This window comes from Ambystoma mexicanum, chromosome 8 (assembly GCF_040938575.1).
Source record: "Ambystoma mexicanum isolate Mex_15411 chromosome 8, UKY_AmexF1_1, whole genome shotgun sequence".
NCBI lineage: Eukaryota > Metazoa > Chordata > Amphibia > Caudata > Ambystomatidae > Ambystoma > Ambystoma mexicanum.
Genome location: NC_090929.1, coordinates 696,712,856 through 696,739,994, shown reverse-complemented (window position 1 = coordinate 696,739,994; position 27,139 = coordinate 696,712,856). Strand labels below are relative to the sequence as shown.

General features: G+C 45.3%; 1 protein-coding gene across 1 annotated transcript in view; it reads right to left on the bottom strand.

The window, feature by feature from the left end:
• The window catches only part of NODAL (nodal growth differentiation factor), a 56,933-nt gene that overhangs the window by 10,099 nt on the left and 19,695 nt on the right, over window positions 1-27,139 (bottom strand). The window lies entirely within an intron of this gene.

Genomic DNA, 27,139 nt, shown 5'->3' with positions numbered 1-27,139 from the left:
AATGGATAATCTCCCCTTTGTACAGTGCATAGTCCAGAATATAGGTCCCACTTATGTTTTAGTATTTCATATCATACAATGCTTTCTATCATTACTGTCAATGATCAGTAATCATGGAATCACATTTTCTATGGGTATTACAAATTGTGAATATGCAAAACCATCTGAGGCACTGAGAGTTTCCACCCAAATTATGAAATATTTCCAGACCACTATAAGATAAATAGTTGCATGATGAGTAAAGACAGAGACACATGAAAACAATGTATGCTAAGAGATGCACAAACGTTTTACAGTGTGCCTAAAAAAGCATTACTTAAGCAGATTCTTCAGACAATGGAAAGCGATAGCTTTATGAAAATCACGAACAGAGCGATATTCTGGTTTGTGAAACGTGTGATCCAAATGCTTTTTGTCCCTATAGAGAATAAGTAAAAGAATTGTGAGGGTGATAATAACCTATTAAGGATACAAAAAGGCATATAAACAGACAGAACGGAATAGATGCAAATAAATGAAAGCGGAAGAGAAGTGAGAGAGGGGAGAGGAAGAAAGTTGTTAACAAGTCACAATCAAAAACCAGTTCCTTACACATCACCACCACCCATATGACACAATCAAAGACTTTTTAAGAGCAGAGTTAACAATCTTGATGGGCAGGACATCTACTTTGAGGGGCTTTCTTCATTTTCCATTGCATCTGGTCTCAGTAGTCTAGTTGGACAGGCCAGAACTGGAATTCATGTTTTGAAGACATTTGCTGAAAAGGCCCAGTTCTACTGTAACTGAACATTCCAGTCTATGGGTGTGATAGACCTTGATCCACTGGTACCTATGAGTGATGGTAGATGCCATTTTTCAATTAGCAAGAAAACATCACATTGCAACAACAGTAAATATGTTAAAATGTTTGAGTGAAGAGGTAATCATTTGCCAATTGTGTGCATTGGAACCTAATATTACTGCTTGCTTTGAGATGTGGAGTACTAAACAGAACCATAGGCTGCATTGTGCCCAAAGCTCTATGCCACAATGATGACGTCAGGGGGAGCGATTATACGTGCTTTAGAAAGTGCTTTTCTAATGGTCAGAGAACAAATCTCTCAATTTCTGACATGTTGGCATTACTCAAATAAATAGTTGGATTGGGTAATGTTGGCAGTCTTCAACATGCTGCACAAGTAGTACAGTGGTGTTGAACACTGATCGGGTAAAAATGAAAAGCTTGAATTCATGAAAAGCTCTAATTCAGCCTCCCTACCAAGTTCAATTGTCAAGTTTCTTCCTTAAAAATTGTTCTGTAGTAATTGCGATACACACGTGGTCCACATTGGTATGTTTCAAGCACATACACTAGCCTAAATCGGAGTTCTTTTGAAGTGGGAGTCTTTCCTCTGATGTTCTTTTAAAAGCCACATTTATTTGGAGGTACTGGTGGAAATGTCAACTGAGGAACAATGATCTATGAACACCTGGTGGACTCATTGGTAGAAATTGGTAAAATGATGACTTCCATCCCAACCACCACTTATTCACCAAGTCCCCCAATTGCTGGATCTCCTGCCAACAATATAAATGTATTGTGACATTGGGAAGAGACATAAAACAACGTGGTGAAGCAGGGGGTTTGCCAAAGTCTTAAAACAGAACATGATGGTGAGGCAGACATGAGACTTCATGGTTTTATTTATTTATTTCACATTTATAAAGCGCTCACACAGCCCGCAGGCATCGAGGCGCTGTTTCCAGGAATTGTTTTTTTTTTTCTTAGTTACGTATTTATAACGCGCTTAAACACCCAAAGGTTTCTAAGCGCGGACCCGGGAATAGAACCTGTTGTTGCTCCGTGTCGTCTTGCTTCCAAGACGCGCACGCTGCCGCTGAGCTATCCTCCCGGGAGAGATTGGGAAATTGCCTTTTCTACTCATACCTAATAATATAGTTAATAACGAAGTCTCCCATTAAGTAAGAATGTATGTTTATGCGAATTCTCCAAAGACATTTTTTCATTCTTTATCAATAATATTGACCTGAAAGTGTTTTATCGAAATAGTCATGGAATGTAAATGTTTACAGAATCGTGACTGGAATAAAGAGGTAAATAACAAATGAGTGCACCGTATGGGATCCATTTTAACCCTCACTAAGCCATGCGAACCCCAAGAATCCCTGCTATCAACCTCTATATTGAACCACAAGTTCACCAATACATCAACGACATCCTGCATTACCTTCAATTCCATCAACAACTATAAACCAAAACTTGGCCTCTCGCTCATTCAAGCACGGATGTGGATCACCTACCTGAAACTTAAAAACAAGACATAATGCATCACGTATCGGGAGGATAGCTCAGCGGCAACGTGCTCACCTTAGAAGCAAGACGACACGAGCAACACAGGTTCGATCCTCAGGGCCGCGCTTAGAAACCTCTGGGTATTAAGTGCGTTATAAATAACCCATCATATCATATCATATCTTCTGGGGGGCTCTAACAAGCATACTAAAATCCAGAACTGACTGACAGAAAGAAATGTGTTGGCTTCTCTCATTAGATGACATCCATCGCTAAGCTCCTCTGCTTCATTATCGCCAATGACGTTTCCTTTAAAACCTACATGAAGAAGAAAACCCAGACAATTTGCAACTGGTGCTCCTGCCTTCAATACTTCATGCTTACCACATGCTACTGAACAGTTGTCTTAGCCAGGACCCTTTTCGCTGGACAAGGGCAACAATCTCTTTGCCAGAATCCCGACATCCTCCCACACCCACTGAAAGCCATCCAACATGTCACAAACCATCTCCTAGCAGGACTAAGAAATATAACCACATCACCCCAAACCCCAAAGAGCTACTGAGGTTACCCCTCCAGGCCCCCTTCGCTTTCACTGCTTGCATCGCAAAAGGCTTTGACAAAGAAGGTTCCATCCTACGTGGCTGAAAAACTCACAAACTCTCGATGTTTCCACACAACATCACCAGGCTAGAATCTAAGAGATGTAAGAAGGAAAGGACCAGAAAACAGGTCTTCTCTTGCCCCCTCCCCCACACTACATTTTGGAATAACATATGGACCATCATCAAATTGGTCCCATCTCTCCTGCACTGAAGGTAGTAACGGAAGACCCTGCTCTTTAAGTAACAACTTGTTGCCAGTTCCAGTTGATCCCCTGAAAGCACTTCTCCCTTGCCCTCTGCATGCCCCATTTCTCTCCCTCTGTATACTCCCTTTCTTGTACAACACTTAGTTGCTAGTTAGGCTTGGATTATACAAATCCCATACATACATACATATTGAAAACTATTGAACTAATAGAGGCATGTTGCCTGCCCAAGGAGTGGAGACTTTGTGTGAAAGTTAAACAAGGCATGAAATGTAGAATTGCCAGAGGGTTATCAATTCAATTCCATATCAATTTACTTGAGTCCATAAAACATCACAATATAGAAATACAGTAAATAAGGCTAGATAGATCAAGTTGCTAATACTTTGGGATCAGCCAATATAAGGTTGTGGGCCAGGAAAGAAGATGCAATCATGGAAGCTATTCAAGCTTTTAGACAGCTCAAACGCCTCTCTGCTATCATTTGCATAGATTGCCAGTTGGGCTGTCCTGAACAGACTGATGGATGGTTTATTTAAAGGGAATTACATATACAAATAGGAGAGAAATTCGCTTTAGTGAGGTCCTTAGTATGCTTAATATTGGATCTGGATAGCTTTTAAATTAGCAAACGTGTTCAGAAACAACTTCGCCCGTTTAGCATTTAAATTGATCATCAAGCGTATTTATTCCTAGTGAAATTAGGCAATGATTGAGGGAGAGCTAAGAGTATTTTGCTAATAGCATTTTGTATGTGCTGCAACACTGCACCATTCTTATTGAAAGCTCATATATCTGCTACACAAATTCCCTCTGTGCAAGTTTGACCTTTGTAGCTCTTTAACCTATTGTTCACTGGTTGTACTTTAAAATGTTGTGCAAACCTAAAAGCCAAGTCAATTGCCTGCCTCATAGATCAAGCATGTTGAAGGACATGAGCTAGGTAGATAGGTCTGATACAGTAGATGGAAAACGCATATCTAAATAGTCACACTCATTAACCTAAATAACGAATGACCAGGTTTTAAATTATTTTGGGCCTCATTATGACCCCGGTGCTAGCCGTGGCGGTAAAAACGGCACGGCTGCCGTTGGAGTCATTTTTTTCCGGCGCGCGGCAATGGGGATTTAATGGGGCATTACAGCCCCGGCGGACCCTGTAATTCCCATTGTCGGGCACTGGGAAAAATTACTCCCCATTCCCATTCGAGTCCCATTGGAATCAATGGGAATGGGAAGGACGGATGCACCGGCACTGTATGCAACAGTGGCGGTGCATCCATGAAGGTCTGCGAGCGGGTACCGTTCCGCCCACCAGGTCAGACCTTGTGGGCTGAAAGGCATCCGCTCGCAGAACTCGGAGTATGTTGGTCCGGTAACAATGGTGCCGTACCGGCATACTTATAATGAGGCCCATTTTTTCCTCATGCCCTTACTAGACAAAAGCCTGAAAGTTGACTTGCTGAAATTCATGTTCAAGCCTTTGTCAGTCATTTATCCGATTTAAATGTGTCAAGCAGGTTATGTAATGATTTTGGAGTGCGGCAAGCAATACACAGTCATCAGCATGATCCTGTAATGGGATTGGTCTATCCGTAACCCGAGGACTATCCAGCTGTGTATCACATGTAGAGTAAGTTTGTAACGGAATTAATAGCTTAGGGACTAAAGCAAAACCTTGATAAACTCCTGGTGTAATTGTGAAAGGTTTAGTGACCAAGCCAACGGTGAAATAATGAATCACAGCAGTGTTGTCATTATGCATTTACATTTTTAAAAGATTCTGAGTCATAATGTATTCCATAATAAACTCCTGTCGGTAAGCTTTAGCTAAATCAATAAAGTGATGTATAGGACCTTTTTAAGATACACAGATTGAACTGCAAAAAAGTAAAAATGTAATGCTAAAGGTTCTTAGCCCTTTGTTATTCAGCACCACAGTAATCTAATGTATTAGTGACTTGTAAGGCACCCATCTCAAACAAGCAACTTCATGGTGCCAAATCTCAAGCACAGCTATGGGGCTCCACTATGCTGGCGTCTTGATGGCAAATAGGCAACGGGAGCCAGATACAGTCATGGCCTATGGCTAAACGGACCCAATCAACCTCCCTGCAAACTATGGGCCCGATCATGACTTTGGCGGTAACGCCGGCAGTATTACCACTGGCGGTATTAGCCCTACCGCCGAACTCCCCGGCGCTAATAGCGCCGGATCACAAATTCACCGGTAATGTAATTCCCCATTCCCCAATGAGCCCATTTGGAAATGCCCCATTCCCCATCGGGCTCAATGGGGAAAATTTGCGCTCTTACCGCCGGCGGATTTCCCGCCGGCGGTAATAGCGTGAACTTTCGGCAGATTTCCCCCCAGCTCAGAGCTGTGGGGAAATCTGCCAAAGTCCGGATTTGGTGGACCCTTAAATCCGGCGGTAATAGCGCTACTGCCGGATTTAAGGGTTACCGCCAAAGTCGTGGTCATGCCCTATGTCTGAAGGTAGGGTAGCTATCCAGAGAAATCAAAGACGTTGCGCAGCACAACTACCACAGCCCACTGTGGCAACAAGGAATGACAAGACTGACCAAAAGGTGCCATAGTGGTTGCTATAGACTTTTATTCAAAGAAAAGATACCCTATCTGTCCTGAACTCTATTGGGGTTTCCCTACATAAACTAAAGAAACTCAGGTGCTCATCAGGAAGTCAGTGAAGGTCCAACTCAAAAGGCATCGTCCCAGTCAAAAACCTCCTATGCTATACCTGTCACTACAAAAATAATAATAAAGTTCTGGTTCTGATCGTGACCCAGGAGAATAACTCCCTTCTCCTGGATGCAAAGGACGCCAAGTCTCCTAAAAGTAAACGTTTCAAGATTTCACAACAAACAAACAGTTCTACAAGATCCTCGTGGGGCTAGGAGAATGACTCCCTTCTCCTAGCTGGTTCCCCAATGTGCTTTATAGTTTTCAACAAAACACGTAGTTCTTTCAATGACAGTTTAACACTCCACTTTCTTTGTACCCTTTTACATGCCCACACTGGGATGACCCTCTTGTGGAACTGCCCCGGAAATTGCAGGACAAAAGGATTTACTATTTTCTCTTCTTCCTCATGATTTACAGTCTCAAATTTTCCTGGCCCACACCAGGACTTGTACTTGATCCTGTTACCTTCTCCCGGGGAACTCTTCACTGGTTTTGCCAGGGATTGTGGGCCCTCTTTCTCAGGGGTCAAGTCCTAAATAAAAAAAAGTGGGGAGGCTAATTAACATACCAATTGAATGTGGTGTCACCGGAAATTAGCATATCAAGGTGCACTCTGAGAAATGTGGGTGAGACTCTGTTCACCTGCCTATAACCTCGATTTGAGACCTGCTCTTCCTCTGCTTCAACTTCTTCGTTCAAGCTACTTCCCACGGGCTGCTTCTCTCTTCGGCCAATTATTATTAGTGGTCTTGGCGCAGATGTCAGATCACTTGGTCCACCCACGACAGGTCACGCCACCACCACAATCTCTTGTACTCTCCGAACATTCGACTATGTATGCTACATTAGGGGTTCTCAGAGCCATTGTCGGACCGGATGGTCCACCCACTAAAGGTCACGCCATCACCTTTCTGTTTCTCCAGGTTTACTGAGCTGGTTCCCAACCAACTTGCAACACGCTTCTGGGGAATCCCTCTGTTCATCTCTTTAACTTCAGAGATGTGCCTCGCTGCAGTCTCCCAAAGCCCAAGCTCAACCTTACGGGCTTCAACGCGGCCTTATCGCTCCCCAGGTATCTTTCTGGATGCACAACAACTCTCAGCATACTAGAACTGCATGAGTCATTTCTGGACAGTCAGAAGTCGACAAAGAGCCCAGTCCTTTGCTGTTCAGCTTAAATAGCGGGGACGGCCCGAGCGTAACATCAGTCCAATTGACAGGAGTGGATTGAGCCTTTGCCCCACTCGATTGTAGCATTCTGAAGCTCTTCTTCGTCCCGGTACCTATGACATCAGAGTGGGTTGATATTTTACAATAACGTATAGTTTCGGATGTGAGCTTATGTGTAGAAGGTTCAGGCATTTACATCAGCCTGCAGGGTTGAGGCTTAAAGGGGCACCCAATCACGCCCTTGTCCCCAGGAGGGTAGTACCTCTCCATGAGCTCCACCTGCATGTTACCAGCCGTAGAGGGACTATTGGTTAGTGTCCTCACCTCCCTAGCCTCGTGAAAAGGAACTCCCTCTGAGGAGAAGTGTTACTATCTGAATGATCTTCACACCACACCCACCGGGAGAGTAGCACACACATTAGATTGCTGCTCTCCACAAACAAAATGACCTCTGGAAATATCAAACTGCTGGAGTTTGCCATTGCTTTCATTTTGTCTCATTAAGAAGCATCAGTTTAGAAGGTCGGGTGACTGAAGCCAAGAAAACTGGTCAGAGTTTGACGGTAGTGTCTGTGGATATGCTCATCGACTAGCTTGTTGTCTGGTCAACTACAAGACAGAGGTGAAAAGACAACAAAGGAACAGATGAGCTGGAGCAGACAGCCAGAAGCCTAAACTGGAATGAGAAAAGGGGAATAGGTGAGAAGAGGGATAAGACCTAGAGCCCCCTTCCCCGAAAGAAGAGTACTGAAGCCCAAAAAACAGAGAGGGAATACAAATCCCAAAATAAGTGCAGGGCAAAAACAAGGTATGGAACCGAAACTGTGGCTGGAACAAAAAAGGGAAACTGGAACGCAAGGACTTCCCGGCGGCACGAGGAGCGCTCTAAGGGACATCAAATGGTACAGAAAACCAGTTCCATGTGAGAGGGAGAAGTCCAGAAGCCAAGCCACAGTAGAAGGAGAAAGGTAATCCAAGAGGTAGGGAAAAGGTTGATGCAGAAACAGATTCAAGTTCACAGGAAAAATAAAAAGACAACCAATCCAGAAAAACAGGAAGAGGGTCTGGTACACCTCAGGGTCAAATCAGCAATAGGGATGACAAAAGAAAGGTCCAGCAAACTGGCGGAGGATCTCGTACACAGCAGGGTCAAATCAGCAATAGGGATGACAAAGGAGAGGTCCAGCAAACAGGCAGAGGGTCTGGTACACAGCAGGATCAAATCAGCAATAGGGATCACAATGGAGAGGTCCAGCAAACAGGCAGAGGCTCTGGTACACAGCAGGGTCAAATCAGCAATAGGGATCACAAAGGAGCAGTCTGAAAAACAGGTAGAGGGTCTGGTACATGGCAGGGTAAATACTGTGATAGGTTTGACAAGCAAAATAAGAAAGAAGCAAGGACTCACGAGAAAGTTTGTTGAGCGCCGATCTCCGGGCTTACACAAGTTTAATAGTAAAACATTTTCGGCTCCACATACTATGCTTGAATGACGATAAAACTGAGCTCCTGATACTCAAAACCACTGCCAAACTCAACAAACTCAGTACTAACTACACATCCTTCAATATCAATGGGAACAAGATTAAAGTGGCAAAAGAAGAAAAAGCCTTAGGTTTTTACCTCGACTCAGCCTTTACTCTCAACAAGCAAGTCAATGCTATGGCCTCCTCTACAGCATACACGTGCAAGCTGATCAAAGCCTGCAAACCCTTCCTTTCCAAAAAAGGTTGTACAATCCTTGCCAGAGCCCTTATCCTTTCTAAGCTGGATTATGTAATGCTTTATACCTGCGTGCGAGCAAGTACATTGTTAATAAAATCCAAATTCTTCAAAACAATGCACTCAGAACAGCTCTTGGGCTATCAAGGAAAGAGCATATCTCGAAGCTGAGGAGACAGAACAAATGGCTCTCCACCAAGGACACAATTATGCTTAAAGCTCTCTCACTCACCCATAAATGTCTTAACCAAGCGGCCCCTCTCTACCTCTCTGAGAGAATCATCCAAAAATCCACAGCACGACCTACAAGGACAGTCAACTCATTCTGTCTGGTCGTTCATAGATTCAAAGTTAAAAAAGCAGGGGGTAGCAGTTTCCCTGTTATGGCAGCACAAGCATGGAACGCCCTCCCTCACTCCCTCCCTGAAATCTAACCAACTCTTTACCATTTTCAGGCAGAACACCATAAACTGGCTCATAGCTAAGGATCTCTGACACAACTGGAGAGTTTGAGCTTTGCATCGATGTGGTTATATGACTCCATGGCACTGAACCTCTGCCTGGCTAGTAATGTATTTTCTTCTGCACCTGTTCTGCATGTATATTTCTCATTTTCTCTTTGTGTATGAATCTACTGTAAATACTGGAACCTATGCTGAAAGTATACTTGTCACTCTGTGGAAAGGCACCCGGATACCTCCGGGTTGGGTGCGCCATACAAATCAATAAACAAACAAACATAGTACTGCATGATAACATGTGAGATAATTCTCCATCCAGTGATCAGGGTTCGTCTAGGAACTGAAGTCCTTGTTTCCAGGTGCCATGGCAACTGCCAAAGCGCCCAGAGGCTTGTGTGTTGCCGTCTACGGCTGTGAATGCGACCCAATGTCATGACAGGTAATCACACGTTTTTACTGGGGCGGGGAAACCGCTCACTGACCCATTTTGGGTCTAATGCACTGTCCTTAAAGAAGGTGTTTGGACCCTGCCACATTCGGTTATCTCTGGAAGAGCTATACCAGACAGACTCAAAAGAAACATGTTGTAAAACCAGCCAAATTCGATTCTTTTTGGGACAACTACAACAGACTGGGCTAGAGGAGAAACTCAAGGAGAAAGGCTCTCACTTTAAACTGAATTCTGTCATCCTTCCAGTCTTTTGTTCCTGTACTGTCATGGATGCCCAAGAATCTCCAGGGGCACAGAGACAGGACCAACCCTGTATGTCTCTCGATCTCAGGCATTTCTACAGTCTGCGTCAGGTCATGCTCAATATTGCTTGTAGCAAAGCTGAAGTGGCCCTGAAGCTCCTTAAATGAGGTGGCCCTCTGTCACCAGCTATTCGTGTGCCCTTAAGTCCTTCTTCTGAATGTACTGGAGCCGCTCCTTCTGTCACACACACACATCCCTCCTTCGCACTCACTCTCAATCTGCTTCTGTCCATCCTTCCACGGTGGCCATGCAATGTTTACAACCTTCTCAAATAGAGCAACAATTGCTAAGGGTATAGCATCGGCCTGCAATCTGATCTGGTTAGTTCTAGAAGGATATAATTAACTCTTGTGTCCTCCTGAGACCCTTTCACTGTGAATAGAGATCTTGACATTTTTAATACCTCATGCCCCTTCCCTAACTTCCAATACAGCGGTTATATCCTATTTTCTGTATGCATGCCTGCTGCTATCCTCCATTCATTCCCTACACCCACTCCAGGGCAAATTAGCAGCTAGGTACTCTCACTCAGGAGTGTAAATTGACCAAATCTCCTTAAAAACAGAACATGATAACTTTAAACGAAAAGAAGGGTAGCTTCTGCTGGTTGCCAGAATGCACATTTTGAGTTTAGGAGAATAAGTGTTGGAGGGGATGAGATTAAAATCGTCTATCTGCTGTGTCATAATCTCAAAGACATGGAAGCATTCAGACTTACCCTCAATCTCATCGTCAATCACCGAAAGGAAGAAAGGTATTTCGAAATCTTTTGCTTAAACTAAAATACATTTCACCAGTTTGCAGAGCCCACAGCTGCAATTCGCTGCACTGTGATAACGGCAACTGACCACATACCCATCACTGTCTTGTTCAGGGTCAATAAACTGAAGGAACAGGTCATGCTCAATTGAGACTCCTCACTCTTCCAAAAAGTATAACCTGAAAATATTCAATGCACTCCCCTGCCCATCCTAGCCAGACACCTAATAAATGATCCTTAACACTAATGTTTAATGTGGGGAGTCAACCCTATTTCCTTGCCAACTTCTCTCACCCGATCCACTGGCCACGAGTCCGCACGCATGCAAGTATTTCTCCAGAATATTGATCTATGCAATTCCCCTCTCCCTATCTGCTCATCTTATTCCCTCAGTTTTTTGTATTGGATTTGATTGTGCACTACCGCCGCCATTTGCAGTCTGGAAGTTCTGAAAGCGAGGGTGGCTTAGACTGTCGGAGATACAAAAGACAGGGCTTTAAGTGGTTCAAAGCAAACACATGCAAACCATTCTCTTTACATCTAGAAAACGGTCCCCTTTCTCTGAGGATGGTGAAGGAAAAAACCAGATATTGGTTACTTGCGTAAAGATTGGGCTGTTAAATCCCGTTAAGCCAGTAGTTTCCTTGTGATTTGAGACTTTGCTTGCAAAACCAGGAGTGCAGAACTCCTTTAAACCCAAACCACTTAATGCATGATCCAAAGTAAAGGTAATTATTCTTTTTAAGGTAGTAGCAACAACTTCATGAATGCAAATGTTACAACACTTGTCTCACAGTAAACGTGCTTTGTCGATATTGAATTGTTTTAAAATTCTCCTGTGTGGCGTGATGTCAACAAACATGTTTCCCAAACCTCATACTAGGTTAAAAGGACAATATCTTGGTAACAATGAAACTATGACAGAAAGTTCAGTCTAAAAACTTGGAAGACAAGACAATCAGAGAGACAATCAGAAAAAATGGCTTTCGTTGTCAAACTGAGCTTGAAGACCCCGCAAAGTTAGAGGTAAATCCCCGGATGTCGCTAGTGCCTTAAAGGGCAGGCTGGACATGGAGATACTATTCTGGGGTCTTTTGATCAAATGGTCTCCTTGTGACACCCCTACCCAAGACTTACAAAATGTTTTAACTTAGACCCGAGCCAGATACGCCTGCTAGATCCATGTTATCCCCATCCGAGGTTTATGCCCACTCCATGTGCTAAATCCATCTGGGGAATCCCACAGGAAAATGGAAGGAGAATCTTAATTTTCCACCCATGCCAAAAGGGGTGAACAGTCTCTTGTATGTATTTCTGAGGCACCATTCCTACACCAGTGTCTTAGCACAACGGATACACATAAGAGATATGAGAAGTGTCTCTAAAGGGGTATGTGTTTAATTGTGCATCCGAGGGTCAGTTAGTGGGAAACAAGACATCTGTCTGCTGGCAAGACAATCTAGAGATTAGCAGCAAGAATCTGGACAGGGGAGTTCAGCGTGTTCACTGGTTTGAGCAACAAGATGATATCAAGATCTTTATGCTGGCTGAGGCATTTCTTACTGGGGTGCGGGGGAGCCACACACACTGCCCTGTGAGTCAAAGTGAGGTCCTTAAATTGCATTCCGAATTATATAGGAAGCCAGGGCTGTCTCCTCTGTAAAGGAGGGATAGGTTCACGTCTTGGGGTGTGTGTAAATATTCTAGACGCTGAACAGAATAAGACTTCAGTGGCTAATGGCCTTTTGAAAAGTAATTTACAATAGGCCATTTTAGGGCTAATTATAGTGTGGCACAGGTGCTTTCAGATAGACAGAATCATATTTGATGCAGCCGAGTTTTAGACACGTTGGTAACAGGAATATCAAACCCAGTGATGTGCATATACAGTGAGGCGTGGAATCCTAGTAGGTTGATATAAGGGTCTTACTACGGGCCAACAGCAATCATTTGGTCTTTCACTGGTAAATACTTACCTAGTTATGTTGCGTTGCATGTAGTGGTGCATAGCATCAAAGGCATGGGCTACTTTATGGCGATTTTCATCCAGGTCTTTCCATAATGTAAAGATGATCCAGGTGCCATCCACATATTTAAAAAAGAGACCCCTTTCGGTCATAGTAAGTCATGCAGTGGCTTACATAATAATGAAACAGGTAAGGAGGATGAACAGAAGCTCTGCAGGGCTCTGCAAGTGATCAGTGTTTCATCAGACTTAAAGGAGTCAGATTTGAACCGCGGTACTCTATTAACTAATAACGAGTAAATCAATTTGAGGGCAGTATCTGACTGCTCCACCACTTTGTCCAGTCTAGCGGTGGCAGAGAGTGTCAAATGCTGCTTATGGGTCCCCCAGCATCAAGAGGCCAGCATCTCCATCGATGAATGCAAGATGCAGGTTGTTATTGACACCTAACATAGCTTTCTCAGTGCCTCTGCATTGGTCAATGACAAATTGGCAGTCACACATTAGGCTGATTTTTGCAAAGGGCTGCAGTTAAAATAATAAAGCAGTTTTGTCAATAGGACATTGGTTATCGGACAATGATTAGTGCTTACAGAGGGATGGAAAGTGAGTTCCCTTATTGTTCGGGTCACCCACGCCTGATTCACAGATTGAGGGGGAGCTGCTTCAGTGAAAAATAACAATTAAAAAGGTCTGTGATGATTGTGGCTAGTGCTTCGATGCATTCCTTTATGCCAGAGGACGGGACAAGGTGCAATGGTCACATTTTGAATAATTTACCAGGTTTGGTAAATGTTCACTGGCATGAACTCTGAAGCCATATCTAACTGGGGTTCTATGGATAGTCACTGCTAGAACTGGAGGGATAGGGTATTATGGAGTAGGTGGAAAGATTCCATTTGTTAGGTTCTTAGGGATAGTTAATGATCTTCTCATTATTCTAAAATAGTCCTATAGCTGATCACACCACACATTGGACAATTGGATAGATTGTAATTCAGGAATGGGCTTCTCCGATTGTTTTATGAAGGTAAAGAAAGTCTATGTTGAATTATTGGCCTTTTAGATTTAAAACCAGTAGGAGCGTCAACAGTTAAGGACTCACTAAAGGCACGAATACGAGAAGTCTTCTTCATCTACTCTATTGATGGAGTCATAAAATGCCATAACATTGGCCTCCTTGATCACGGGCCAACAAGTGCGTTGTTCAAAGAGACACATGCCTGGGAGCTTAGCCTCCCATCCTCTACTCCACACCTTGATTGTGTTCCTTCACCCACTGTTGTGTCTTCCCCTTCAGATTGGGTTTTTCTCCTAACCACAAGTCTTCAATGTTCTCCTACCCCTTGTCTGGGGTTTGCTTTAGTATGGCCCCCTGCCATTTGCCTCTCACCTCCTCGGACAATATCCCAACTTCTACGTCCTTTCACCTCCAACATCCACCAACGTTATGATGCCAACCTCGTCTAATGATCTCACAACCTCCTCCTTCCTCTCACCCTCAACCTCCACCAACTTCTCTCCATCTATCTCCTTGCCCTTCCATCTCCACCACACTCCATTTTTCCAGCCTCCTCCTTCAACCATATATCTGTTTCCAGAAGGTGTCCTCCAGCTCTTTCCACTCGCCGTCCTTCCTTTACTCGTACAACGTATACACTGCTATTGGTGAGCTCTATTTACAGTCCCTTTAGCCCTCCCATGGGTGGTTTTCCCCTGCAACCAGTTGCAGATGTGGGCAGGGGTAGACTCGTACTTGATTGGCTGATCCCTCAAACTTGACTGGCTTGGCCAGGGGTGGGGCTTATTAAGATGAAGTCTACATCAGGTAGGACGGCCATCTTAAAACTTAGTTAATTGTCTGCCTTCAACCTATGGCCATTGAGTTTATTGCAGTATGATTGTGTTGAGCTCCAATTGCTTGTCCTGTTTTTCCCATTTCCTTAAACCTCACTGATGGCTTAGAGTAGGGCTGTTTGTGTTTTGTGGGTCTACAGACTCCGGTTTTGGTTTGTGGGTCCAGCTGGGGTCCACTGATCTGAATTCCATCCCAGGGAATGCAGAATTAATTGTGGGGGCGGTTTTCTTATTTCCCCACTTCCTGTGTGTTTACACGGCCATAAACACTTCTTTTTCTTAAAGGGCCATGTGCTTTTTTTCTCCTGGGTTGGTGTTGCTTGCCCTTTGGCTTCCAACTCCTGGTGCAGAGTCCAACCATGGTAGCCCACAGTCAGATTTAATGTCTGGGTCACATCCCTGCCAAACTGCAGGACTACAGAGCATTGCCACAGGTGATCCCCTTATACCTTCTCCAGGGCCACCATCCAGATGCACTGGGGGGGTTCCTCACCCATTGGGCGTCTGCAGTGCTGCACACTAATGCCTGGCAGGGCACCTCTTTGCAAGCTTTTTTTAAATCTATGATGATGGCTGCCTTTTATGATTTTCGAGCAGATTTCAGTATCGCACTTGAAGGGGACACAGAACTTTGCCATTTTCTTTCTGCTTTGAAGAGTTCTGTTCCCATTAACATGATTTCTGGTGTGATCCAGTGATTATTTCCATGAGAGGGGTTAACCAATGTAGTCTTTAATGCAGCCACTGACCCAACAATGTTAGCCATTGCCTAAGTATATAGATTCCTTCCAGTTCAATTTCCAGACTCAACAACTCCACCTTGAGGTTTGAAAAATCAAATGGAGACCCAGAACTAGAGATGCAATATAACAAAGCGTCCACATCAGTGCCACTGACACTCTGAGGGGCCATGGGATCCAACCCTTCCTGGGTAAGAGTGGAACCACCAAATTACTTCTGACTTGCTGTTCCTGGTTTTGATTAATACCGAGGAGAATGAGAGCCAGGAGAGTACATAAATTAAATCTTTCCGACAATCCCTAGTGCCGTCAGACTCCCCATGCTAGAGGACCCTTAAACCTGGAGCAGGACAGTGGTACAGGAGCATTCTCCAGGGAACAAATTATGTTTAAGAGCAGAGAACCGTAGGCACAGTTATTGAAAAAACATCTGGGAAAAGAGTGGGCTTTGGGATGTTGTAAATGAGCTGCTATTTATTTTCTGGTTGAGCCTTGTCGATTGTGAGAATGTGTACTGCTGCTAAGGAGATCAGATGTTGCTCAGCACATCTTCCCATATATAATGGTAGCTCGGCCACAGCCTTGGATCTCCCCTGCGGCCCCCCACTTGTTAATGTAAGTCATGATAGTTGTACTTTTTATACAGAGTTATTCTATTTTTTATTGTTTTTGTTTAAACTGCGGACCTAGCTCAAGAGCAGAACAGAGTGTGGGTAGCCAGCATTTGGACTGACATCTTTTAACAGTAGCGCAGTAATTTAAGGTCTGTGCATTGGTATGTGAGTCCATTGGAATTAGTCCTTAGTCAGGTGTTGTTGAAACAGCCATGCTTTGAGAGATTTGAGAAATTGTAATGTTGTGGGGGCATTCCACGCCGATACTGTGATAGAGTTCCAGAGGGTGGGTGCATGACACGAGAAGGATTGTTTGCAGGTGCTCCCTTTGTGGATGAGTTGTGATTCAAGCCGGTTGATCAATTTGCTGCGTGAGGTGCGTGTGCCACCATATATGTGGAGCTTAACTGCCAGGTACGCTGGTGTGCTGCTCGTGACTGCTTAGTAGATGATACATGCAGTCTTGAACAGTATCCTGGCTTGGAGTGGAAGTGTAGTTTGTGTAGGATGGGGTGATTCGGTCAAATTTCTGTGCTTCTGTGGTAAGACGTGCTGCAGCATGGTGGACTGCCTTTAGGGGAGCCAAGTGAACAGCTGGGAGCCCCGTCAGGAGAGCATTTCCCCCATCGATGTGTAAAACCACCAGGGCCTGCACTAGTGTCCGGAAGTCTTGCGGTGGTATGAAGGGTTTGATTTTTCAAAGGGTAGAGATTCTGAGCCAGGCTATTTGGGCCTTCTTGGCTATGTGTTTATGGAAGGTCTGGCTGCTGTCAAAGTTGAAGTCTAAGGAGTTTGCTGAGTCTGAGAGTTGTGGATCAAATCCTTCTAGGCGCATATCATGGAGCCATTGCTGGGCACGCTGTTTTCTAGCGGGCGGACCGATGAGGACGAATTCAGTCTTGGATGAGTTTAGTTTGAGGTAGGCGGTTGGCATCCAGGTCTGGATGATGGCTAGGTAATCGTGGAGATGAATTATGTATTGCGTGCTATTTACTCTCATGTACACTGAGTTTTGTCCGTGTATTTGTGAATGGCTATATTGGGATCTTTGAGGAGAGTGCCTAGAAAGTCCATGTAAAGGTTAAAAAGGATTGGTGAGAGAATGGTGCCTTGAAGGACTCCGTAGGAGACCTGGAGTTGGTTAGAATGCAACAAGTTCACCTGGACAGCCTGGTGTCGGAGATAAACCAATTCAGGACAGTGCCAGAGAATCTCATTCTGTCAGCAAGAATCGAGAGAAGGATGTGGTGGTCGAAAGTGTTGAATGCAGCTGAGAGGTCAAGGAGACGAGGAGGCAAGGGTCACCCTTATCCATGATTTTGAGGGCTTCATTCACCACCTGGATGGTGGCTGTCTCAATGCTACACTTGGGGCGGAACCCTGACTGATAGTCATTTCGGAGGTAGAGTTGATCGATTCTGGTGAGTAGTTGCAAAGCAACTACTTTTTCCAGGATTTTGCCAATAAACAGGAGGTTTGCAATGGGCCTGTAGTTGGCCAGGTCGTCTGGATCTAGGGTTGTTTTTGGTCGTATGAGACCAGTCTTGAGAGTGTCCGGGAATTACCCTTCTGTGAGGGAGGCATTGATGATGCTCAGGAGCGCATTGAGTGAGGTGCCCGTCAATTGGGTCAGAGTAAGAAGTAGGTTTGAGGGAGGCAATACTTTTTAGGAGATCCAGGGGAGAGAGAAAGTTGATTTGATGGCCTCTCTCATTTGGTCTATTTTTTTCAATTTAAAAAATGTGATGATTCTATTGCATTTTTCCTTAGTTGCTAGTACCTCAGTGTCGGGTGATGGTTTGGTACGATGCTTTACTACTTCAAAGGGGGCTTTGCTCCTATTGGAGGCTGCTGCAATGGTGGTGGAGTAGTAAGCAGCTTTGGCCTCGGCAATCAAAATCCTATGATTTGCACAGAGAGATTTGAGGTTGGTGATATCTCCCGGACTATGGTTTTTGACCACTGTTTCTCTAGGGCTCTGATGGAGCGTTTGTTGAAGGCTAGCTCAGGGGTGTACCATGGGACGGATGGTTTGGTCTTAGCCCACCTGGATTTTAGGGTCAAAATGAGTGTCCACCAGTTTCATAGCAGAAGTGGTGAATAATTCCAGGAGGCCTGAGGCGTTCCCTGTGGTGGGGAAGTTTGCATATTTTTCTTCCTACTTCACTGTTTTCTTTAAACGGATGGAAGAACTTTTTTATCTACCTTGAAAGTTACTGTTTACCAATGTTGCTCCTCATGCTGGACAGCTGGCAGTGGTTGATATTGTTACTTGAAAATGAGACTGTATCTGAAATCACTTCTAAACAATGGGCAGCATAATCCAGGAGTGCAACCCTTTCGTGTGCACCTGTTGCATAAGGACAATCCTGACGAATTCCTATGTTGCATACTTCCAACTTGGAAAAGATGATATAGGAACGGCATTTGACGGAGTCTTTCCCACTGGACTGCAAAAACATAGGAGGACAAGTGGCCCTGCACATACAACCACCGGTGTACTGTATCTATGGATCCTGAAGCCAATTTCCCTAGTTTATCCAAAAACCATGCTTATATGCACAGAGTGCACTTGTTTTGTGTGACAGAGTGTTTTTGTCAACGATGCAGCATACTTCAGCCAGTTGTCTAGAAAGGGCTTTATTTCAATTACTCCCAGACTTCTTTGTGCTACCAAAGAAGCCGTACCTTTTAAAACATATCTTGAGGGGGGCACTAGATGATGGTAACTGTAATGGCTGCTTCAGGCGGGAGTTCTGGCTGCAGGCTCAAAAATCCTATTCTTAACCATGCTGCAATGAGCTGAACCTGAGTTAGAGCATCTCCTGAGTGCGCCTCACCTGCACGTTGGGAATCGAAAAGCAGAACTAGCAATGCGTTGAAATTAATGCTGTGTAGAGAACGTGCCTAAGGCATGGTACTACATGAATCCATTGTTGGGGTTATCAAGTCGTTTATCTGTCCTGATGAAGGCTGTTAATGTATGGAGCATGAAGAAGTTTGTGTGGATGAAACACTCGGTGTCGTCCTTATAACTACATTGAAGAAATATCTGATTACACAGTTGATACAGGACTTTTAAAATTAGGAAATATGGACGAGTGGCCCCTCCATAAGGTTGGCCAAATTCTCTCTCTGAAATAGTGAATAGGAGCAATAGGAGAATAGCATTTGTGTTTCCTGTGTACAGATAAAGAAAAGGCATTCCCTGGATGTACTAGGTGGTTAGCAATGTTACCAATTGTATGGTTATGTAGCTAATTTGTCTGTTTTCATTGTGATATGCACTTTATGTAATATGTGAGCATGTTTTATCTTTTTTTTTAATGTGCATTAATACATTCGTTTAACCTTTGAAATGAAATAGTGGCCTCTCATGCCTGTGTGGTCTAGGGTTGGTCTATCTGAAATGCGTAACCGGATCATGTTTGATGGTTGTTAGTAAATGGAACTTGGGAGATCAGGGGATAACCAGGTACCCTTGTTGGAATTTCCCCTAACAGCCTCAATACAACAATGTCTTAAAGTATATTACAACTGCTGGCCAGCCAATCCATGTGATTTTCACCCTAAATCGCACGTTGCTAGAGTGGTGAGGCGGTTCCTCCAAGAGAGCAAAATGACTATGGAAAACATTGCTGTGTTAACCCATTGTAGACAGAAATGGGCGATACATCTGTGAACAAAGCAGGGAAGTCTCAATGAGACTGTGTTTATTCATGGGCTCATCAACTTGTGCTGCCCTCCTATCCAGCAGCGCATAGATTCACAAAGCATTGGTGCAGAGAACATAGGAGCCTAGCGTACTGGTGCCAGGAGCACAGGCGTTGGCATTGCAGGAGATGGCGATACAGGAACAGGAGCTGAACGCACACGAACAGGTACTGCAGAAGCCAGCAGCACAGGAGCAAGTGCGGCAGAAGCCAGCAGCAGGCACCCAGCAGAAGGGAGCACAGGAGCAGGTACTGCAGGAGCCTGGAGTACAGGAGCAAGAGCTGCAGAAGCCAGGAGCACAGCAGTAGGTACCCAGGAGAAGGTAGCACAGGAGCAGGTACTGCAGACGCCTGTGGTACAGGAGCAAGAGCTGCAGAAGCCAGGAGCACAGCAGTAGGCACCCAGGAGAAGGTAGCACACGAGCAGGTACTGCAGAAGCCTGCAGTACAGGAGCAAGAGCTGTAGAAGCCAGGAGAGCAGCAGTAGGCACCCAGGAGAAGGTAGCACAGGAGCAGGTATTGCAGAAGCCGGCCGTACAGGAGCAAGAGCTGTAGAAGCCAGGAGAGCAGCAGTAGGCACCCAGGAGAAGGTAGCACAGGAGCAGGTGCTATAGAAGCCTGCAGTACGGGAGCAAGAGCTGTAAAAGCCAGGAGAGAAGCAGTAGGCACCCAGGAGAAGGTAGCACAGGAGCAGGTGCTGCAGAAGGCAGAAGCACAGGGGCAGGCACACAGCAGAAAGTAACACAGGAACAAGTGTTGCAGGAGCCAGGAGAACAGGAGTATGCACCCAGCACAAGGTATTATAGGAGCAGCTGCTGCAGGAGCAAGGATCCTAGAAGCAGGCTCCTCAAGGGCCAATAGCACAGGAGAAGGGGTCTCTGGAGAAGGTCGGCAGGAATTGGAGCTACTGGGGCCAATGTTCTAAGACTGGGACGAAGAAGTATTGTTCTAGATGGAGATGAACGCCTGTGTGACTACTTATTCTTGGGCTTTTAGCTCTTGTACAGGTAAGTGGAATCATGTTGTTGATTCCTCTTCCTCTTCTTTTTCTCCCTAGTTTCAGGCAAAATGGCAGAGGTGTTATGTACAGAACAATTATTCAGAATGGCTAAATCAACACCCTTTCGGTCATCTCGTTTTATTCCTGTATATATCATGCAAACAATATAGAAAATACAGCAACTTCTTCCCAATTCCATACATGATTCCAATGTGCGCGCTTCACTTGGTGCAACAAGACCCTGCGGCCACATTAGCAGGACAATGCCCTGTTCTTGCTCACTGAACTTGGTGTCCCTGTCCACTGGGAGCAGGATGGCTTATCTGCCCTTCGGCATGCAGTGTTAATAACGGAAAATAAATAACGACAAACATTTTCAGTGACACCTGAATAACAATGTTTTATGTTAAGGTATATATGGGGTTGGGTAAGGGATTAAAAGCGGTGGGGGTAGTTGGTGGGAGGGTAAAAGATGTAGAAATGGGAGGCTTGGGAGGGGGCCCCACATTTTTTTTTAAATTAAAGTGTCACTGAAAATGTGTGTCCCTTCAAGTGGCATTGGCAGATCTCAGGGAATAAATATATATAAACGCACGTCTGTCGATCAGACAGACTAAATACCCATGAAGAGGGGCGGGTGGGGAGGACAGGTATAGACCGACCCCTAAGGGGAGGGCAAGCTTAGGGCTATTTTCTAAGATAAGAAATATAAGGCATGCACACAAGGTCATAGAAGTGTTGAACGCACAGCCGGACCAAGACTTTGCCTATAACATTATACGACTGGGACGAGGAAGAGGTACAAGACGCTAATGATTGTGCAGATTTTCGTGTTTCTTCTTGTTGTTATCTAAAATAGAGGTGGAGGGACACCAAACAGGTACCCCTATGATTCCTGTTTGAGAATAGACCTTAAAAAAAAAACAGGAGAAGAGTGAGTAGAGAGTGGGCCTTATTCGTCCCCTTTCTTGGAGGAGGAATTAAAAACCAACATTTTGGAAACTGATTCCTTTTAGAAAACAGGCAAATTGTTACAAGTAATGGCTGGAATGCGGAAGAGTGGACTTGGAGATAATCAATGATTACTCCTGTTTAAGAAAGCTTATACATATTATACTTGTACTTTTAAATGTGTATGCTTCTAGTTTTTCCTTATGTAAAATGATAAAGAGTGAGATGGATGGTCATTATTGGTCAGGGAATAGCCCGGGCCGCTTGTTACAGGTCTGAGCTGGAGTGCAATGAAACCTACATTTTGGGGCGGGGGTGGCTAGCTGGTTATGGGTGGGACCACTTTAGAAATGGGGCGTGGCAAAACTTAGAAGTTCTACCCCAAGAGTTGTCTGGAGGGGAGCCCATATATCCTACCCCTATTGACCCACCCGTCCCTCTCCTACCAACCACCACTCCCCCCACCTCCCACGCTCTACATGCCAGAATCAGCTCCTCGGTCCAGCATCACATATATACACATATACACATATACACACACACACAATTACACATTCACCTACTCATTTAAACATCCCATTGACCATGCACTTGCTCATTTATTTGTGCACCCAGCCCATACATCATTCACACACACTCACTCATACATAACATACACACTCCTTGCACACATGTATACATACATAATGAGCTAACATGTAATACCCTTTCACACTCCTAGTTTCAGAAAAGGCTCCCTTTGCCTCTGTGCCCAACAAAGAGCAAGAAGTGTGCACATCAGCCCCCTCCCAACGGATGTGAGAGAAGTAATCAGAATCATCCCCAAATCATCAGGGACAAACATGTTTTGGCTCTTCATGTAATCAGCGGGTCATCCTAGAATCATCTGGGGCAAACCAGTTGATGCTCCTGAAGTAATCATCCCCAAATCATCATGGTGATGCTCTTGAAGTAATCGGCAAGTCATCCTAAAGTCATCAGGAACAAAGAGTTTTCTAAAATAGGGATGATGCTGGAATCATCCGCAAGTCATCTAAGCCCATCCCCAAATCATCACCCACCATTCTGAGACATTTGCTGATGACTCTAACAGCCTGATGACTTCTGATGATGTGGAAATGACTTCTAATGTAGTTCGATGATCATCGGATGACTCCAGGATGGTCTCTTAAGTTATCCTTTTAGACCTGGGATATGCTTGCTTGCATCCGCGGGGAGTGGGCCGATGTGTGCATTTCATTTTCGTAAGGTAGTGCGATGATGCAAGCCTTTCCTCCAACTTTAGAGTTTTGCTGCGTTGGTGCAAATAAATATGTCTGCATGAACACGGTGACACTTTAAAGCCGCCGGTTTTAAAAAAGGCTTCTCTCCCCTCTCCGAGTAACAAAAAGCCCTGCCCCGCAGCTGAAATTTCAAGGGGTCGGGGAGCTAGCTCAATGGCATTGCGCGCCTGGGCCTGAGCCAGGGCCTTCACTTGTGCCACAGCGCCATTATCGGTAATGCCAGCCGTAATCATACAATCGCAGCGCCTCCAAAAATGCCAACTACGAAAATGCCGACTCTTTTGCTTTGCATTTCACCTTAAGTACACGTGGGCGGGCTGAGGTAATAATTAAGGTAAGGGGAGTATGGGAGCTGCTGCCGGGAGGCAGGGGGTCTCCCCTGCTTATACTTGCAATGAAAGGAGAAAAGAAATTCGACATTTTCGTATTCATATTTTTTTCCCTCGCTCTGATCAAATAGATCCATGCTGGCCCACTGAGGGGTTTACAGCTATTAGCACTCCAGCATGCTTTCCAGGGTGATAATATATATTTTTTAAAGTTGAGAAATGGGACGGTTGCCGTTCCAACATGCCGGCCCTTTCCATGGCATGGGGGGAGGGGGGCGGGACAGCGGGAGTTTCGTTGTCCGGTGATTCAGCAGCTAATGTGGCCCATTTCCGGATGGGGTGGGGCAAGGGCTGGGGAAGTGGACGTAGTGAGGGGGCATGAGGCACGCAAAGGCTTACAACCGGAAGGAAAAATGGCTGCCTTGTGCTTCTCAGGAGGCTCGGAAAGCAGGCAATACCACGGGGAAAAGCCTGCTTTCTGAGCTCCCCGATTGGCTGAAAGGCCCCATGAAGTATCCTCTGAGATGCTAATTGTTAATATTCTATTTCAATATTATATGTTTGTTTTGTATGCCATTAGCAACTATTTTCCTTTTCTAAATGCATTATCCACCTTCTGTGACATCAAGAAAGAAGATTATGGAATTCATAATCAACTGTGATGACATCACAGCAGCAGAATATGGCATTTTCTCTGCTAGGTGATTTGCTTTTCTTTTTGTGTTTGTTTTCGGTTAAGGGAGAGAGCACTCGGAATATTACTTTGTAGATATTCCCTGTGCCACCACACCCTGCAATGTGGGTCCATAAGGGACCCACCAGGGGGGCTTGGGAGGAAGGTATGCAGCGTTGTCTCTCCATGTCATTCGGAATCCCGAGGTGGAATATATCCCATGCTTGGTAGCTCTAAACAAGCGCCTGGAGACCATGCAAATAGCAGCATAATAACATAACACATATATAATGGGTATCAAAATACCCCGAGCTCTCAAGTTTCCCCTATTCCATGAGAGTAAGTTACACAGTCCTTTTTTTCTTTCGTTTGTATTCCGGGACTTGCATACCTGATTTAAAAAATGCAAGTCCCAGAATGCAAATAATGAAATCGTGACTGCGTGGTGTTGCAATGTAAACCCCTGGGAGCATGGTAGCTCCCAGGAAGTTGTCATGGGTCACGTGGCAGTAGCCACGTGACCAACATAATAAAAGTAACTGGCCGCTTCCGGCTCGTCAGTCAGACCAGCTCGACTCTGCGTGTGTGTGTGTTTGTGCGAGCACAATGAGTGTGCCTCACCACGTGTGCTGGGGCCAAGGACGGGGCCCAGCTCTAGGACGGTGCCCCTGCCGGGCAACGCCGTCCGGACGGTGCCCCTGCCGGGCAACGCCGTCCCTGTGTGTTCCCCTGGCCCTGTGAGTCAGGCCAGGGTGGCGACCCCAGCCTGGGTGCCCCCAGAGCCGGGGCTGAGGTAAGCCGGTTGCCACCCGGCCATGTGCGGAGCTCCAGTGTCCCCAGAGCGGGTGGGATGGACTCCCATCCATGTGTAAGCGGCGTGAGCGCCTCACCCGCGTGTGTTGTGTCGGGCGCCACCCGACGGTAATATGGGGCTGCCCGGTGGACCGGAGCAGCCCCCAACAATGGGGACGAAGATACGGCCCTGTGTGCCCCCAATGAAGATGTGCTGTGGCGGGCCCAATGCCATCTGGGCCCACGAAAAGGAAGAACAATGGAGAGGAAAGAGTGTCCGCGCGTCGGCCGCAAAGGAGGTGATACCCCTCCCCCACCCGGCAAACATCACCTAACGAACAAAGGATTGCGGGCCCGACTCCAACGGGGCCCATGAACGATAGACTGGTTGGAGCCGGTGTCCCCAACCGTGTGGGAGTGTTGTGACCGGCAGCACCGGCCGCGGAGAATGCACATGCAGGCGGCAGTTGCCGCGTGAGGAGGAGCGGCTGTCCTCCCCTGCAAGAGGGAGGATCGGCGTCATATGCCTGCAGTAGGGAAACTGGACAGCTCTGAATACCCTGTTGGGCCTTTACAAACAATACACTTCTTAATTTAAAAATAAATGAATACCAAGGTAGACAAAGGCAGCAGGCAAAAGAGAGATCTCGTGCAGTCGCAAATCAAGTGGGAGCAATTTATTTGATTTTTTTTTTAGCATTCTGATACCAGAAGTCATACATTTTAAATAAAAACACACATAGAATGCAGAGATAAAATAGGCTTTAAGCGACTCGCGTCTCACTCAGGGCAACTTGAGCGGCAAACTGAAGATTTTCGAATGACATGATAGGTTATTTATAACGTGCTTAATACCTAGATGTTTCTAAGCGCGACAAGGGGATCGAACCTGTGTTGCTCGCGTTGTCTTGCTACCAAGAATCAACGTTTTGATGTAAATAGGTTATTTTTTTTATGGCTGCGATGTTTTTGCGGAAAATGTTAACATGGAAACGTTAAATTCATTGAACTTCGTATAACGGTGTACCTCAGTAAAAAAAAAAAAAAAAAAAAAAGACTAAGCGTGCGCATGAGCCAGTTTCTTTAAATTCCTTGGCCCAGACATGCCCTCTGGCAGTGTATCTGCTCTCTCACCTCCCGCTGCTTCCTTTGTTCCCAGTCTGGGCAGGGCGCCTTGCCTCGTGTGGCCGGGCCCATCAGTTAATTCCGTTCAGATGCCGCTCATTGACACCTTCCAGTGGGAGTTCCCTTGTTTTCCGGGGCTGTAGGTGTGTTAACGACCGTCTAACTTCCCAATAAGGAGGACTCCAACTGTGTGACATAAGAATATGCTAATCCTAGCGGTGACGCCATTTTACATACAATAGAAACTACCGCGAATCCCCGGTCATTGATGCGACGTGGCCACGCTTGAGGGTGCGAAGTTGAGGTAAGTTCAAAGGTCACTCGTAACCCGCTGCACTCACACCCATTGAAAAATGTCTAGCTATTAAAGATATTATATGTGGGGAGGGAAGAGCTCAACGATTGAGTAAATAATATGGCGATGGGTAACCCATAACGCGAACATACATTTTAAAAAAGAAACATCTTTGTGCATTGACAGAATGGCGCAATCGTGGTTTCCGTTTGGTTACTAGGAAATGTAGATGCAATTACGTAATTTATAGCTTGTAAGAACACGAGGTGCCATTTTGATGGGGAAAATACAGGCAGTATGTAGAAGCACTCAGTAGAAATCGTGATGCGTCATAAATGTCAAGGGGCCTTGTGTCAGGTGTGGTAGTGACACCGGCTTTTGCAGCCGACTGCTATTAGCGTTGCTGGCTAAGGGCAAGCAATGGTTTACACGACACGTATTAGTTTGACAGGTTTGATAATGCTGGCAGCATCTTAGTGTTTGTTGGGTGCTATAGAACGGATCTCACAAACCCCATCCAGTACCTCATGTATTTCCATTTTATTCCTTGCGTTCTGACACTTCTAGTTTTTTAACCAACACCAGAATTTAAATAATTATCCGAGGACCATGTAACCTTTACGCACCTGTTTTGGGAAAATTGAAATCTATTAAAGGGTCCTGTAGGACCCACTATGGCTGAAAATCCATCGGGTCCACGTGGATGTGTACCTTACCCAACCAACTCGGGTATGAGGCCAGAAGCGTAGCCAGGATTGTCTAGCAAATGGCGCCTGAAGCTAATGTAGTTGGGCCCAGTGCACTGACAAAAATATCTGTAAATGCCCACACAGCGCTAGATTTTGGGTGGGCCTTGCCCCTCAGGCCCTACCCTGTCTACGCCTCTGGATGGGGCATATAGGAACCCACTGCTAGCAATGCCAAAACATTCTCTTGTTCCATCACCCCTCAGCTAGTGGCAAAACAGCCCACACCCATCATAATGTAGCATTCAGCACATGTTAGAGAACTGAGTTGTTAGCATGAGGCACTTGTATGTGCAAATGATGTGACATTTTTTTTCTGGAGAGCAGGTCTCACGTTTGTCCCAGTCTTACCCAACATATGCATATTTGCACATCTC